At 45.2% G+C, this 15,637-nt stretch overlaps 1 long non-coding RNA gene across 2 annotated transcripts in view; it reads left to right on the top strand.

Moving 5' to 3' along the window:
* The window catches only part of LOC117808338, a 29,771-nt gene extending 16,688 nt beyond the window's left edge, over positions 1–13,083 (top strand). The window contains exons 11-13 of one of the 2 annotated variants that reach the window (XR_004630226.1): positions 2,945–5,152; positions 5,234–5,411; positions 12,886–13,083. This is a non-coding gene — a long non-coding RNA (uncharacterized LOC117808338). Of the gene's footprint in view, positions 1–2,944; positions 5,412–12,885 lie in introns of both variants that reach the window. The other variant, XR_004630225.1, reaches the window with a different exon arrangement.
* The last annotated feature ends 2,554 nt before the right edge of the window (positions 13,084–15,637 follow it).

The raw sequence follows: 15,637 nt of genomic DNA on the forward strand, positions 1-15,637 counted from the left end.
AGTCTACAAAACAATCCAACCACAGGGTCCACTTAGGAAAGGTTCTGGTGATTTGGATTGAACAATGCAAGGTGAGGAATGATGTTCACATATCCAAAGATGGGACATTTATGCTTTAAGAACTTGTAGGAGATGTAGTGGATCAAGGGGAAATTAATATTAGCACCAAATTTCCTGGTAGTTAGGTCGACGTTTGTAGGGATATTTCAGTGGAGGGACATCTTAAGAAAACCCACAGTGAAATAATCAACTCAAATTAAACTCTTGTAAGCTTTAACAACACTCTAACCTCAGACTTATCCCTCATAAAGGATTGTAACAGGAAAACTTTGATGCCTAACTTTCCCCATGAAAGCATTGCTGAAATATTTGCAACCCACCCAAACATTTTTAAGCCCCAATTTGACAAAAACAAGAAAAAACCTCCAATCTGGGAAGTCTGGTTTGCACGTCCTCTCAGCCCTGCCTTCTGATGTGATCCTTCCCTGGAGCTTTGGGTGTTAAATGGTGCAAATATCGAGCTGTTTGGCGAATTCTTCTCTGTGTGGAAGTAATAAGCAGAGGGCCGAAAGGGGAAAAATTCACACTCGGCACAGCTGCTTCACATTTCAGACGTTATTCTTTGTGTTTTTGTTTGTGTTGCTATTTTAGTTCTTCGACACGTCCTGCCGTTAAAGAAAACATTTAGCTTTCCCTCTGAGCTGGTGTCACTGTCACCTTCATGTGTGGAAACCCATTGAGCTAATTTGTGCTTGTTAAAAAGTAATTTAGCATCCAACACGGACAGAGAAGGCTTACCCTTTCTCACAGTATGTCCCTCCTTTCACCTCAAACTCTATCTCCTTTTCAACCTGCAAGAAAGACCGACCTGAAGCAATCAGCTGCTTGGAAACACTGAGCTCATACCCGTCTGCATGCAGACTCTCTGTTCGTGTAGTCATTAACCTGCAGCTTAGATCTGGAGGCCATGCTGTTGCAGAGATGTGGAAAGTGCAGAAACCCCCCGAATTACTTACTTTCCCCTGTTCTGTTATTAACTCTTTCACGTTGGGATTAGCAGCTGAAAGTTGAGAGAGGTGGATGCACTGTTCTCCAATTTACCTGCCTGTCACTGAAGTCGACCACGCCCCTAATTATGCAGATATATGCTTAGTCTTAATAGCTTTAAAATAGATGAGTGTGTACAAAAGAGAAACCTTGGTATCATGATTTGAATGTTTAATTTAAAAGCTATAAAAATGGGCGTTTAACATGGGTGTTAATGGAGATTCCTCTGCTTTTGGGACCACCCTCTAGTGCACACAAGTGGAACTGCACTTGCACCTCCTCCTTCGTTGTATTTCTCATTGCAGGACGCTTCCACTTGAGTAGAATCTACTATTGCAAAGCAGTTAGAGGTCAATCCTCCACGAGTCGATTACAAAAACATACCCTCACTTCTCCTCCGTCCTCATCCATCACGCAGGCCCCGGGATGCGATCACATTTAAAAGAGAACAGTGGAGAGAATAGAGAGAGCTCTCACTGGAGTTTCTTCCATCAGAGGAAATTCAAGTGTTCATACATCAAACTTATATGAAGGGATTTCCTGTAGCCACCTCTTTAGGTCACCTGCCTCAACAGAAACATGATACATTAGAGCTTTCCACTAGTCTGTTTCTATGTAAGTCACATAGAAAGTGAGATGTGTGTTTCTGTGCAACACAACAGGGAAGAAAATGGCTAACAGAGCTCTGTATTTCATTCTGGATCTGCTTTTTCTCAGTTTTGAAGTGCCCTTTTAAAAAATGTTGGCTCCACAAGGTCCGTCAACAGATGCGAGTCCTGCCTGTAGTTACGTGATGTCATTAGAGGAATGGATGCAAACTAAATACCGAGTACAGCTGTGGGGAAATGAGGCTAGCGGCCCGGATTTGATGAGGCAGAACTGTGGAACGTATAGGTTCCCAATCACAACATGCACACCGCCGAATAAGGTAGAAGCATCAGTCAACACGTCTGCAGCACTTCCTCAACAAGCTGGGAACAGTTATTGGACGCGTTGACCGGCCCGTTTGCTCTCTCATGACAACCTCTGGATTTTTCTGTCTGGTTGCTAATCCGGTTGTCTCTGTGCCTGCTTTGTGCCTCTCCATGTTTGGTTGAAAGTTTGAGAGTTTGGCAGAGAAGTGGGATACCAAACGGCTCAGGAGATGAGAGTTTGTGGTTACCTCTCCTCCTTTAAGCCCAGAGGCTGTGAGAGAGAAAGAGAGGCACCAGGTTTGGTGAAAAAGTTTCCAGGAGAAGTCATTCAGCTCCTTTAAGTCCTCTTCCTCTTTGCTTTAAGAAATGTGAACACATCAGGAGGTCAGTTATTAACATGAGCAAGATGGAGCTCTGTTCAGTTTAGCATGCTTGAGAAAACAGGAGACATGAGAGTGGTCGTGCTACTTCGGCTCGTAGGAGCAACAGAATCCTGTTTATTCATTTTCCCATCGTGTGTTTTTCTTCGGTGAAGTCAGGCCAATTACAGAGCGAACCAAAGCGCCCCAGTTCCACGTGATATCACAGGAAAAGGCTCATTAGCCTCAAACCGCCCTCACCAACATTTCCCGCGGTCGTTAAGTCTGCAGGGAGGACAGAAACAGCAGCGTTGTTCGGAGGGGGAGCTCACCTCCACGCCGTGCTGCGAGCTCTCTTTTTCTTTCTTGTGACACTGAGCTGGAAACACGTCAACCTGCTGAACGTGTGGATGTTTTTCTAAGTATGATGCAATCGTCTGGGCTCAGCAGACCACGAATAATGAATGACTTGAGTGCTTGTTGCTGGGCTGCAGTTAATGGTTAGATGAGGTTTGGTTCTGCTGTGTTGTTTCACATTTCTGTTGAGATTTGATCAGTTTGGGATGAAAAATGTTTCCAGGAGTGTTGTTTTTAACTTTTATTCCTTTGCTTTCCCCCTCACAGACCTCTTCTGACAACGGCAGCATTGATGTGTTCCCTACATTTCCCACAATGCAGCATGGCTCACCCCCTTAACGTGGTGGAGGGGTGTGAGAGCCAGGATGATCCTTGGAGGGGTTGGACCCTCTTCCTTGCTGGAGTTGCGCCAGATGAGAGGCGGAGGACAGATGTGGGCTTCCTCGTAGCTCCTCACCTCTCTGCCTGTGTGTTGGAGACGGGTCCTGACTGTTGTTTGTGCTTCATTAAGAGAACCCACACAGTGTATACACCAATCTCATAACCTCTCTGTCAATAGAGCTTTTGTTCACAAGAGCTGAGAAATCACATGATGAAAAATGTAAAATATGATCCTCAAACATTTGTTTTTTCAGTTTCTCTGCAGTCTGTCAGTCGTCAAATACACCCTCGACTCCCACACACGGCCTGGCTGCAGCCTGACACACACGCACACACACACACCTGAACACACCTGCCTGCCAAAAAAACCTTTATAAGTAATTGTCACTGGGTGAGACGGTAAGTAGATTTAAAGGAGTGTGAAAACACGCCATTCTTCATGTAACTGACTCAGTTTAATCCTCTCTCTGGATGTGATGTTCTCAATTCTGATCTCCTTCAAGTTCCACTCATGAAGTCATGACAGCAGTGTTTAATCCATGAAGAATGCAGGTTACAGTTACATAGTGAGTCATAGCTCAGGATTCTGGGTTGGCTTATCAGATTTCAAAGGAGGGGGCAGTGCCACCCCTGGCCGCCCCTCTGGACACCCCCTTGTAATCCACTGTCCTCTGAGAGTCTGAGTGTTCAGATACATCTCTGAAACTCTTTCCATGGCACATGCACAGATTTAAACTACTCCCCCCCTCTCTGCCGCCGCCTCTGAGAACACTTCATCGTCCTTGGACGTGAAGGTCACCTCTGTCTGTCAGGATTACTGCACATATACGAGAGAACACCGCAGCTTTGGGAGAGCCTCCCTCTCCAATGTTTTATTTATTTGGCTGCAGGTTCGAGCCAAACGCTTCGGTTAGCATTTCATTCCTCCGCTGCCCTTGGAACGGGCGCCAGATTTGTGGGGACGACTGGAAAACCCCCGGTGTTTGATGGTGGGAAGCAAATTAATCAATATAAGGTGCTTGCTCACAGCTTTAAAAAGCCGCTGAGTCATTGTCTGTTCATCTGGGGGTGCAGTCTGGCCAAAGTCTGGGCCCACATAGTGAACATAGAAGATAAAGATGGAGGACTTGTGGGATCTATTACTCGTTCAGGTTCAGACAGACATGTTAGGGGCCCTCGTTGATTTTTAATGGGAGTGATGTCTCGCTCTATGTGTCCACTGATTGGCTGCACACATGCTGCGACCTCACGGAGCAGACTGGAGGTCTCTCTGAAGTATGTTCAAGCAGAAGATGATTCACCATAGTCGCACTGCAGCCAGCTTTGACATCAGACTGGGAGGTTCAGAGGTTGTTGTTTTGTCGTTATAGCTTCCACAGTATTACTCTTTGCTTAGACGAGCATGTTTCAGTGTCTATAGCCGGCTCAGGGAACAGAGACGTGAAGTGGTAACCTGCAGATAGCAGATAAAGTCTGAAACGACACACAGTCAGTCTACATGCTGTGAAACACACTCAGCTGAATGACTTTATTTTTTGAGTGCTGCTGTAAACAGATTCCATGTAACTGAGACTCTCAGACAATTTGTGACTGTTTGGATTTGGCGTCAGTAAACTTGGACAAACCTCCATCGTCGGTTCTCAGGCAGCGAATTCTTTCTCAGTCAACACAGTCTGTGTGTAATGTCTCTGCATGTGACCCGATCGAGCCAACACAAACTTTCTCTCCTGGCAAACGAAGAGAGAACGTGCTCGGTTCGTCAAAGCTGGACAAACAGGGTCCAGAGACGAGCTTCTGAGGAGGCCGAGACCCGCTGCGAAGACCAACAGTAGTCTCTGGCGTTTCCTTTTCTGTCCTGGCTGCGGTCTTATTATTCCGTCTCTGTTTGGACTCAGTCTTTCTCACAGTATCATCTGTAGTCCCCGTCTTTGAAAGTTACACCGCCAGACATCAAGCCTATATGCGGCAGGTTCAGATTAATACATCAACACTGTGGTATGACCTTTTCATTCTGTCATTCATTCAGAAGAATTGTATTGCTCACTTTCAGAGAAGACCCTGGAGAGACTGGTCCTTGGTCACCTGAGACCTCAGGTAAGACCATCGATTGACCCGCTGCAGTTCACCTACCGACCTGGCACCGGGGTGGATGACGCTGTCGTCTACTTCCTCCAGAGAGCCCTCTCTCACCTGGACACGGCTGGGGCCACTATGAGGATCATGTTTTTTGATTTCTCCAGTGCCTTCAACACCATTCAGCCGTTGCTTCTGAGGGAAAAGTTGGAGCCCCAAAAAAATCCAGTCGGACCCAAAGCAAGTCGGACTTTGAGGCTAGTCAGAGTGTAAGGCTAAGGTAGGTTTGAGGCAAAGGGAGGTGTGAGGCAAAGGGAGGTGTACGGCAAAGGTAGGCGTAAGGCAAAGGGAGGTGTGAGGCAAAGGGAGGTATGAGGCAAAGGGAGATAGAGGCAAAGGGAGGTATGAGGCAAAGGGAGGTGTAAGGCAAAGGGAGGTGTGAGGCAAAGGGAGGTGTAAGGCAAAGGGAGGTATGAGGCAAAGGGAGGTGTACGGCAAAGGTAGGCGTAAGGCAAAGGGAGGTGTGAGGCAAAGGGAGGTATGAGGCAAAGGGAGATAGAGGCAAAGGGAGGTATGAGGCAAAGGGAGGTGTAAGGCAAAGGGAGGTGTGAGGCAAAGGGAGGTGTAAGGCAAAGGTAGGTATGAGGCAAAGGGAGATAGAGGCAAAGGGAGGTGTAAGGCAAAGGGAGGTGTAAGGCAAAGGGAGGTGTGAGGCAAAGGGAGGTGTAAGGCAAAGGGAGGTGTAAGGCAAAGGTAGGTGTGAGGCAAAGGGAGGTGTAAGGCAAAGGTAGGTGTAAGGCAAAGGTAGGTATGAGGCAAAGGGAGATAGAGGCAAAGGGAGGTGTAAGGCAAAGGGAGGTGTGAGGCAAAGGGAGGTGTAAGGCAAAGGTAGGTGTAAGGCAAAGGTAGGTATGAGGCAAAGGGAGATAGAGGCAAAGGGAGGTGTGAGGCAAAGGGAGGTACAAGGCAAAGGGAGGTGTAAGGCAAAGGTAGGTGTGAGGCAAAGGGAGGTATGAGGCAAAGGGAGATAGAGGCAAAGGGAGGTGTGAGGCAAAGGGAGTTGTGAGGCAAAGGGAGGTATGAGGCAAAGGGAGGTGTAAGGCAAAGGGAGGTGTAAGGCAAAGGGAGGTGTAAGGCAAAGGGAGATAGAGGCAAAGGGAGGTGTAAGGCAAAGGGAGGTGTGAGGCAAAGGGAGGTATGAGGCAAAGGGAGATAGAGGCAAAGGGAGGTGTAAGGCAAAGGGAGGTGTGAGGCAAAGGGAGATAGAGGCAAAGGGAGGTGTAAGGCAAAGGGAGGTGTAAGGCAAAGGGAGGTGTGAGGCAAAGGGAGGTGTAAGGCAAAGGGAGGTGTGAGGCAAAGGGAGGTGTAAGGCAAAGGGAGGTATGAGGCAAAGGGAGGTATGAGGCAAAGGGAGGTGTGAGGCAAAGGGAGGTATGAGGCAAAGGGAGGTGTGAGGCAAAGGAAGGTGTAAGGCAAAGGTAGGCGTAAGGCAAAGGGAGGTGTGAGGCAAAGGGAGGTATGAGGCAAAGAGAGGTATGAGGCAAAGGGAGGTATGAGGCAAAGGGAGGTATGAGGCAAAGGGAGGTATGAGGCAAAGGGAGGTATGAGGCAAAGGGAGATAGAGGCAAAGGGAGGTATGAGGCAAAGGGAGGTGTAAGGCAAAGGGAGGTGTAAGGCAAAGGGAGGTGTAAGGCAAAGGTAGGTATGAGGCAAAGTGAGATAGAGGCAAAGGGAGGTGTAAGGCAAAGGGAGGTGTAAGGCAAAGGGAGGTGTGAGGCAAAGGGAGGTGTGAGGCAAAGGGAGGTGTGAGGCAAAGGTAGGTGTAAGGCAAAGGTAGGTATGAGGCAAAGGGAGATAGAGGCAAAGGGAGGTGTAAGGCAAAGGGAGGTGTGAGGCAAAGGGAGGTGTGAGGCAAAGGGAGGAGTGAGGCAAAGGGAGGTGTAAGGCAAAGGTAGGTATGAGGCAAAGGGAGATAGAGGCAAAGGGAGGTGTAAGGCAAAGGGAGGTGTAAGGCAAAGGGAGGTGTGAGGCAAAGGGAGGTGTGAGGCAAAGGGAGGAGTGAGGCAAAGGGAGGTGTAAGGCAAAGGTAGGTATGAGGCAAAGGGAGATAGAGGCAAAGGGAGGTGTAAGGCAAAGGGAGGTGTAAGGCAAAGGGAGGTGTAAGGCAAAGGGAGGTACAAGGCAAAGGGAGGTGTAAGGCAAAGGGAGGTATGAGGCAAAGGGAGATAGAGGCAAAGGGAGGTGTGAGGCAAAGGGAGGTGTGAGGCAAAGGGAGGTATGAGGCAAAGGGAGATAGAGGCAAAGGGAGGTGTAAGGCAAAGGTAGGTATGAGGCAAAGGGAGATAGAGGCAAAGGGAGGTGTGAGGCAAAGGGAGGTGTGAGGCAAAGGGAGGTGTGAGGCAAAGGGAGGTGTAAGGCAAAGGGAGGTGTAAGGCAAAGGGAGGTGTAAGGCAAAGGGAGGTGTGAGGCAAAGGGAGATAGAGGCAAAGGGAGGTGTGAGGCAAAGGGAGGTGTAAGGCAAAGGGAGGTGTGAGGCAAAGGGAGGTGTGAGGCAAAGGGAGGTATGAGGCAAAGGGAGGTGTGAGGCAAAGGGAGGTGTGAGGCAAAGGGAGGTGTGAGGCAAAGGGAGGTATGAGGCAAAGGGAGATAGAGGCAAAGGGAGGTGTAAGGCAAAGGGAGATAGAGGCAAAGGGAGGTGTAAGGCAAAGGGAGGTGTGAGGCAAAGGGAGGTGTAAGGCAAAGGGAGGTGTAAGGCAAAGGGAGGTATGAGGCAAAGGGAGGTATGAGGCAAAGGGAGGTGTGAGGCAAAGGGAGGTGTAAGGCAAAGGGAGGTGTAAGGCAAAGGGAGGTATGAGGCAAATGGAGGTATGAGGCAAAGGGAGGTATGAGGCAAAGGGAGGTATGAGGCAAAGGGAGGTGTGAGGCAAAGGGAGGTATGAGGCAAAGGGAGGTGTGAGGCAAAGGGAGGTGTAAGGCAAAGGGAGATAGAGGCAAAGGGAGGTATGAGGCAAAGGGAGGTGTGAGGCAAAGGTAGGCGTAAGGCAAAGGGAGATAGAGGCAAAGGGAGGTATGAGGCAAAGGGAGGTGTGAGGCAAAGGGAGGTGTGAGGCAAAGGGAGGTGTAAGGCAAAGGTAGGCGTAAGGCAAAGGGAGGTGTGAGGCAAAGGGAGGTATGAGGCAAAGGGAGGTGTGAGGCAAAGGGAGGTGTAAGGCAAAGGGAGATAGAGGCAAAGGGAGGTATGAGGCAAAGGGAGGTGTAAGGCAAAGGGAGGTATGAGGCAAAGGGAGGTGTGAGGCAAAGGGAGGTGTAAGGCAAAGGGAGGTATGAGGCAAAGGGAGGTGTGAGGCAAAGGGAGCTGTGAGGCAAAGGGAGGTATGAGGCAAAGGGAGGTGTGAGGCAAAGGGAGGTGTAAGGCAAAGGTAGGCGTAAGGCAAAGGGAGGTGTGAGGCAAAGGGAGGTGTGAGGCAAAGGGAGGTGTGAGGCAAAGGGAGGTGTAAGGCAAAGGGAGGTGTAAGGCAAAGGGAGGTATGAGGCAAAGGTAGGTGTAAGGCAAAGGGAGGTGTAAGGCAAAGGGAGGTATGAGGCAAGTCTACATATTGGAGGACACAAGAGGTAAATGACATTTTTTATTAATGTCGAAAAATTTGATTCAGATTGAACATTTGACATTGATCAATAAGATTTAGGCTAAACACTTAGATTTCACATTTCTTTTAAACAAGTAGATTTAAAATTTGGAATAACATTGATCACTAAGATTTAGGCTGATCATTTAATGTTAAACAGTTTAGTTTAAACCTCTGGATTTAAGTTGATCAATTAGATTCAGGTTGACAATATAGATTTAATGTTGATCAATTGGTTTCAGATTTCACATTCAACAATAAGATTGAGGCTGAACACTTAGATTAGGATTTAATGTTAGGGGTTAAGAGGACAGACTGGCAGTCCCAAGATTGATGGTTCGATCCTTATCAGTAGCAAATTCAATTTTGAAATCCGAGAGCCAAACAATGATGCCAAATCCACCCGGATCTCATTTTCATAAGTATGTTAGTGTAGTGTAGGGGTTAAGAGGCTGGACTGGCAATCCTTAGATCGAGAGTTCAATTCTTAACTGAGGCAAAGTGAATTTTAAGGACAACAACAAAAGCACCATGACAAATACTCCCGGAGCTCATGTTCACAGGTGTCAGTGTAGTGTAGGGGTTAAGAGGCTGGACTGGCATTCAGAAGGTCATGGGTTCGATTCTTAACTTAGGCAAAGTGAATTTTAAAGTCCAACAGCCAAAGCACCATGACAAATACTCCCGGAGCTCATGTTCACAAGTGTCAGTGTAGTGCAAGGGTTAAGAGGCTGGACTGGCAGTCAGAAGGTCGTGGGTTCGATTCTTATCAGTGCCATAGTGAGTTTTAAAGTCCAACAGCCAAAGCACCATGACAAATATACCCAGAGCTCATGTTCTCAAGAATCCAAGTGGTGCAGTGGTTAAGAGGCTGGGCTGGCAGTCAGAAGGTTGTGGGTTCGATTCTTATCAGTGCCATAGTGAGTTTTAAAGTCCAACAGCCAAAGCACCATGACAAATACTCCCGGAGCTCATATTCTCAAGAATCCAAGTGGTGCAGTGGTTAAGAGGCTGGGCTGGCAGTCAGAAGGTTGTGGGTTCAATTCTTATCAGTGCCACGGTTAGTTTTAAAGTCCAACAGCCAAAGCACCATGACAAATATACCCGGAGCTCATGTTCTCAAGTATCCAAGTGGTGCAGTGGTTAAGAGGCTGGGCTGGCAGTCAGAAGGTCGTGGGTTCGATTCTCACCTCACCCGAGGCAAAATCAATTTTAAAGTCCAACAGCCAGAAACACGACTATAAATACGTCCTGACCAAATTTGAAAGTTGAAGGAGACCCTGTGGCGTAATGGAATTACAACTGCGCAGAAGGCTGGAGGGCGTTTGGAATTGCACAGCTTCGGAGAGGGAGGTTCGAATCCCGCATATGCGGTGCCTTGTGGTGTAAGGGAATTACAACTGTACTGAAGACTCGAGGGCGTTAGGAAATGTACAGTTGGGGACAGTGCGATCCAATTCCACATACGCGCTTGGTGCCTTGGGGCATATGGGAATTACAAATGTGCAGAAGTCTCGAGGGCGTTAGGAATTGCAAAGTTGGAATTACACTTGCGTAGTAACACGGGAGAACCTGGCAAACTGAACCCTGGCGAGCCCAGGTACTGGGTGGGCCGTTGCCACCCAGTTTCTACAGCAAATAAAGTGGGGGGGTTATACCACAGAGTGTCAGCAGGAACTGGAATTTTGAAAGGTTAAAAAAAACCAACTAAATTATTATTATTATAATTTATATTATTATCATATTATAATTAATATTATATTATTACAAGAAATATTACTATTATAAATATAATAATTATTATAATAGAAATAATATTTATAATTTATATTAAAATAAATATAATCATAATTTATATTATTACTATAATAAATATAATTATAATATTATAATAAATATAATTATAATTGATATTATTACTATAATAAATATAATTATAATATTATAATAAATATAATTATAATTGATATTATTACTATAATAAATATAATTATAATATTATAATAAATATAATTATAATTGATATTATTATTATAACAATATAACTATATTAAAATTGTAATAAATATTATTATAATAACAATATATGTATATTAAAGAAAGTTGTAGCAAGCTGCTGACCGCAGGTCAGCAGCTTGCTACAACTTTCTTGCATCTTGCTTAAAGCAAGTTGCCGACCGAAGGTCGGCAACTTGCTTTGGGCAACTTTCTTGCTTAAAGCAAGTTGCCGACCGAAGGTCGGCAACTTGCTTTAAGCAGTTACTTTCTTGCAAGAAAGTAGTTACTTTCTTGCAAGAAAGTAGTTACTTTCTTGCAAGAAAGTAGTTACTTTCTTGCAAGAAAGTAGTTACTTTCTTGCAAGAAAGTAGTTACTTTCTTGCAAGAAAGTAGTTACTTTCTTGCAAGAAAGTAGTAAAAGCAAGTTGCCGACCTTCGGTCGGCAACTTGCTTTAAGCAAGAAACTTGCCCAAAGCAAGTTGCCGACCTTCGGTCGGCAACTTGCTTTAGGCAAGATGCAAGAAAGTTGTAGCAAGCTGCTGACCTGCGGTCAGCAGCTTGCTACAACTTTCTTTAATATACATATATTGTTATTATAATAATATTTATTACAATTTATATATAGTTATATTGTTATAATAATAATAATATCAATTATAATTATATTAATTATAATAATATTTATTATAGTAATAATATAAATTATGATTATATTTATTTTAATATAAATTATAAATATTATTTCTATTATAATAATTATTATATTTATAATAGTAATATTTCTTGTAATAATATAAATTATAATATAATATAAATTATAATATGATAATAATATAAATTATAATATAATAATATATATTATAATATAATATTAATTATAATATGATAATAATATAAATTATAATAATAATAATTTAGTTGGTTTTTTTTAACCTTTCAAAATTCCTGTTGCTGCTGACACTCTGTGGTATAACCCCCCCACTTTATTTGCTGTAGAAACTGGGTGGCAACGGCCCACCCAGTACCTGGGCTCGCCAGGGTTCAGTTTGCCAGGCTCTCCCGTGTTACTACGTAAGTGTAATTCCAACTTTGCAATTCCTAACGCCCTCGAGACTTCTGCACAGTTGTAGTTCCCATATGCCCCATGGCACCAAGCGCGTATGCGGAATTGGATCGCACTGTCCCCAACTGTACATTTCCTAACGCCCTCGAGTCTTCAGTACAGTTGTAATTCCCTTACACCACAAGGCACCGCATATGCGGGATTCGAACCTCCCTGTCCGAAGCTGTGCAATTCCAAACGCCCTCCAGCCTTCTGCGCAGTTGTAATTCCATTACGCCACGGGTCACCTTCAACTTTCAAATTTGGTCAGGACGTATTTATAGTCGTGTTTTTGGCTGTTGGACTTTAAAATTGACTTTACCTCGGGTGAGGTGAGAATCGAACCCACGACCTTCTGACTGCCAGCCCAGCCTCTTAACCACTGCACCACTTGGATACTTGAGAACATGAGCTCTGGGTATATTTGTCATGGTGCTTTGGCTGTTGGACTTTAAAACTAACCGTGGCACTGATAAGAATCGAACCCACGACTTTCTGACTGCCAGTCCAGCCTCTTAACCACTGCACCACTTGGATACTTGAGAACATGAGCTCTGGGTAATTTTGTCATGGTGCTTTGGCTGTTGGACTTTAAAATTCACTTTACCTCAGTTAAGAATCGAACCCACGACCTAAGGATTACCAGTCCAACCTCTTAACCCCTACACTACACTGACACTTGTGAACATGAGCTCCTGGTGTATTTGTCATGGTGCTTTGGCTGTTGGACTTTAAAATTCACTTTGCCTCAGTTAAGAATCGAACCCTCAACCTTCTGACTGTCAGTCTGTCTTCTTAACCCCTGCACCACCAAGATACACTCATTGACATCTGTGCCACGCGTATTAATCTTGGTGGTTTGGCTCTTTCACTTTAACCTGTTTATTTGATCTGCAAGTTTCCTTTATTGAAGGTGTGTTGTTTATTAGCCGGCCTTATAGATGTATATATATAATTATTTTATTTGATGTAATGAATGATAACTATCCTCATTATTTATGTTGCCTTTGTTTGTTCATTTTCAACAGTCTAACCAGCTGGATCGATTTGAATTCATATTCTTTGGACTGGAAGGCTCGTCTCATCGTCCTCTGTTCTTGCAGACAGCCCACTGAGTTGGTAATCTACATTACACCAGAACCCTTTAAAGAAACTGTTCATTATGAAGACTGTAGAGCTCACAGGAAGAGGACAACTGTGGTTAACAATAAACTAATCAAAACAAATGTCCCTTCAGTGTCCTCCTTTAACAGACATTTCATGTATTTATGAAGCTTCTAAGAGAGCGTTTGAGTTGAGTGTGTCAGCCTGGGGAAGGATCTTATTTGAAAACCGTGTTAATCAAGCATTTGGACGTTTTTCCGATGGTAATCACATTATTCAGAGTCCATGTGGTTTCTCTCTGATGATTAAACTAAAGCTCTTTCGTGTCTGTGGTGATCTTCGGTGTTTCCAAACCACATTAAAAAGGAACATCCTCCTTGTGAAGTGCTCGCTCAATTTTGTACTAAGTGGCAGGATTCACACTCTGCCTCCACGCTGAGGTTTTGGACGCAGACCTGGCATGAGCAGCTCCTCCATGTGTCACAGGGCCTCACCTCCTCGGCTCTCGCTAACACACGTTTACAGAGTTTTCCTTGGCAGGGGGGACAGGGACGCTGCGGGTCCAAGCTAAACAGAGAGAGAAGCGTTACAGGGGGACGACAGATGGTTCCAGGACGACATGCAAACAGTCTGAAGCTGAGGAACTTTGTCACACTAAAGGCATTCTGCAGCAGGACCACAACACAAGTGTTTTAACAGATGTGCATGAACTATTCTTCTTTTACTTTGTGTGAGCTCGACTCCTGATAAACCCAGACCACCCAGAAAACATCAATTCAGTTAAAGCACCGGGACAAGGCCGAGAGGAATATGACCTCTGCAGAGATGTGTGCAATGTGAGCAAGTGACGTGCATTTATCATACACAGAATGCTGCTTTTATACAGTCTATGAATGTGAGATTAGCGCTGCCCTCCAGTGGTGACACAGAAGCATCTCTGCAGACTTATTGGAAGTTTTGGTGCTTGTTGAGGAATCTCTTGATGTTAATTAAATAATACAGAATCAACTTGCAGCCTTTGGGGGTTTATGGAAGATGCAGCCTACAGCTCACATCTCTGATCATCCTCCAAAGACAGACAGACACCCCAAAAGAATCCTTTCCTCTGCTTCTATGGCCTCCCAGTGAAGTCATTGTTTTACGTTTATCCTGATAGTTACCATGGAGGTCTTGCTTCATACTTGGCTACTTTCTTGCATCCTGTCACCACGACATGCTCAAGTTGGAAACTGTCATGCCTTTAGTCCTCTGAACGGATTGCAGCAGTGACTGTGTGAAAGTAGAAAGAGTGAAAGGTGGTTCAGAGAAAGGGAAGGGCAAAAGACACAAGCAATTTGTATTTAATCCACGGCCCACAATTCCCCGGGCCTGGATCCCAGCTGTCTGCTTGGACTCCTACCGTAAACAAGATCTGATTTCTGAGATTGAGGAGTTTGAGGGAGCGTTCCCATGCCTCGGTTCTGAAGAGTGGTTCAGGGTTCCAGGTTTGGCAACGAAACACGAGGAGAGAAACCTGAAAACATGCAGAATAAAATCAGTGTTCACAATGAGAGAAGTCTGATACAAAACTATTAAATGTTATAGCAGGATACAGATCCGTGATTCCCACCCTGTGCTTGCATTACTTTGGTCTTGGCCGGATCGTCCTGCTTGACCATCACACAAATATCTCAACAATTACGGGATGCATGTGCGCACAGCTCTGAGGGGAAATCCGTCGTCAGATTCTTGGGATTAGAGTCATCTTGAAATGGAGCCTCCCAGACGGCAGGAGCGAGTCAAGGATCGAGACCGGAGGTGGAATAGTGGAACAGAGAGATGAAGCTTAGGATGTCAAGGCTTTCCTGAATCCTGGCAGCTGATGGACGAATCTGACCGTCAGCTCAAACTTAATTTGTAACTCAAGAAGGCGCCTCCAAGCAGTCCAACTGTCAGCGCAGGTTCCTCCCGGACGAGCAGCTCAGGGAGGTTTTCATTCTGTGTTTGATGGATTGAGTTGGAGTTACTGTAAGATTAACAATGTCTTACAGTGCAGGAGGGTCCAGGAGGGTCCCGGGGGGAGATTGAGTCATGTCCAGATGTGACAGTGTGAGGAAAAATCACAGCATTAACTATCCCTAATTCAATTCACTCATCTCAAATGTAAACATCACAGTTTAACATGTTCAAAGAGTCACACATCACATTTAATCCACACTGTCTGAAGGGTTTGGACCTCACCGTGACCTCTGACCTCCCGACTGGGATTGTCTTTAATTCTTTGAGGAAACAGAACAAACCCGAACAGTACATTTTGAAATCATCCAGTTTAGTGAAGTTCACATTTAATATCACATAAACAATAAAAACTGATTCATCAAAAGATAAAAAAAACAAAAACATATTTGCTGCAGGATCACTGAAGTCTTATGACGAGGTCTCAGAGAGTTAATGAGAGACTTGAGTCTGGACTGATGAAGCATTCCAGAGCTAATCAACCATCAAACGGTCACACCGTCTCAGCTCCTGCTGGCGATCCTCTTGGATCTCCTTGGACCAGTGTTGAGTTCCTCCTCCTTCTCTGCAGCTGCTGGTCGTCTGCTGGTCGGCCCCTCGCTCTGACTCTCCGCCTCTTTGCTTCTCGATGCTTTCCTTTGGTTTGTCGCGTGCTGTAACGTCTCCACAGATCTACCAGCC

Source organism: Notolabrus celidotus, chromosome 24, assembly GCF_009762535.1.
Source record: "Notolabrus celidotus isolate fNotCel1 chromosome 24, fNotCel1.pri, whole genome shotgun sequence".
Taxonomy (NCBI): Eukaryota; Metazoa; Chordata; class Actinopteri; order Labriformes; family Labridae; genus Notolabrus; species Notolabrus celidotus.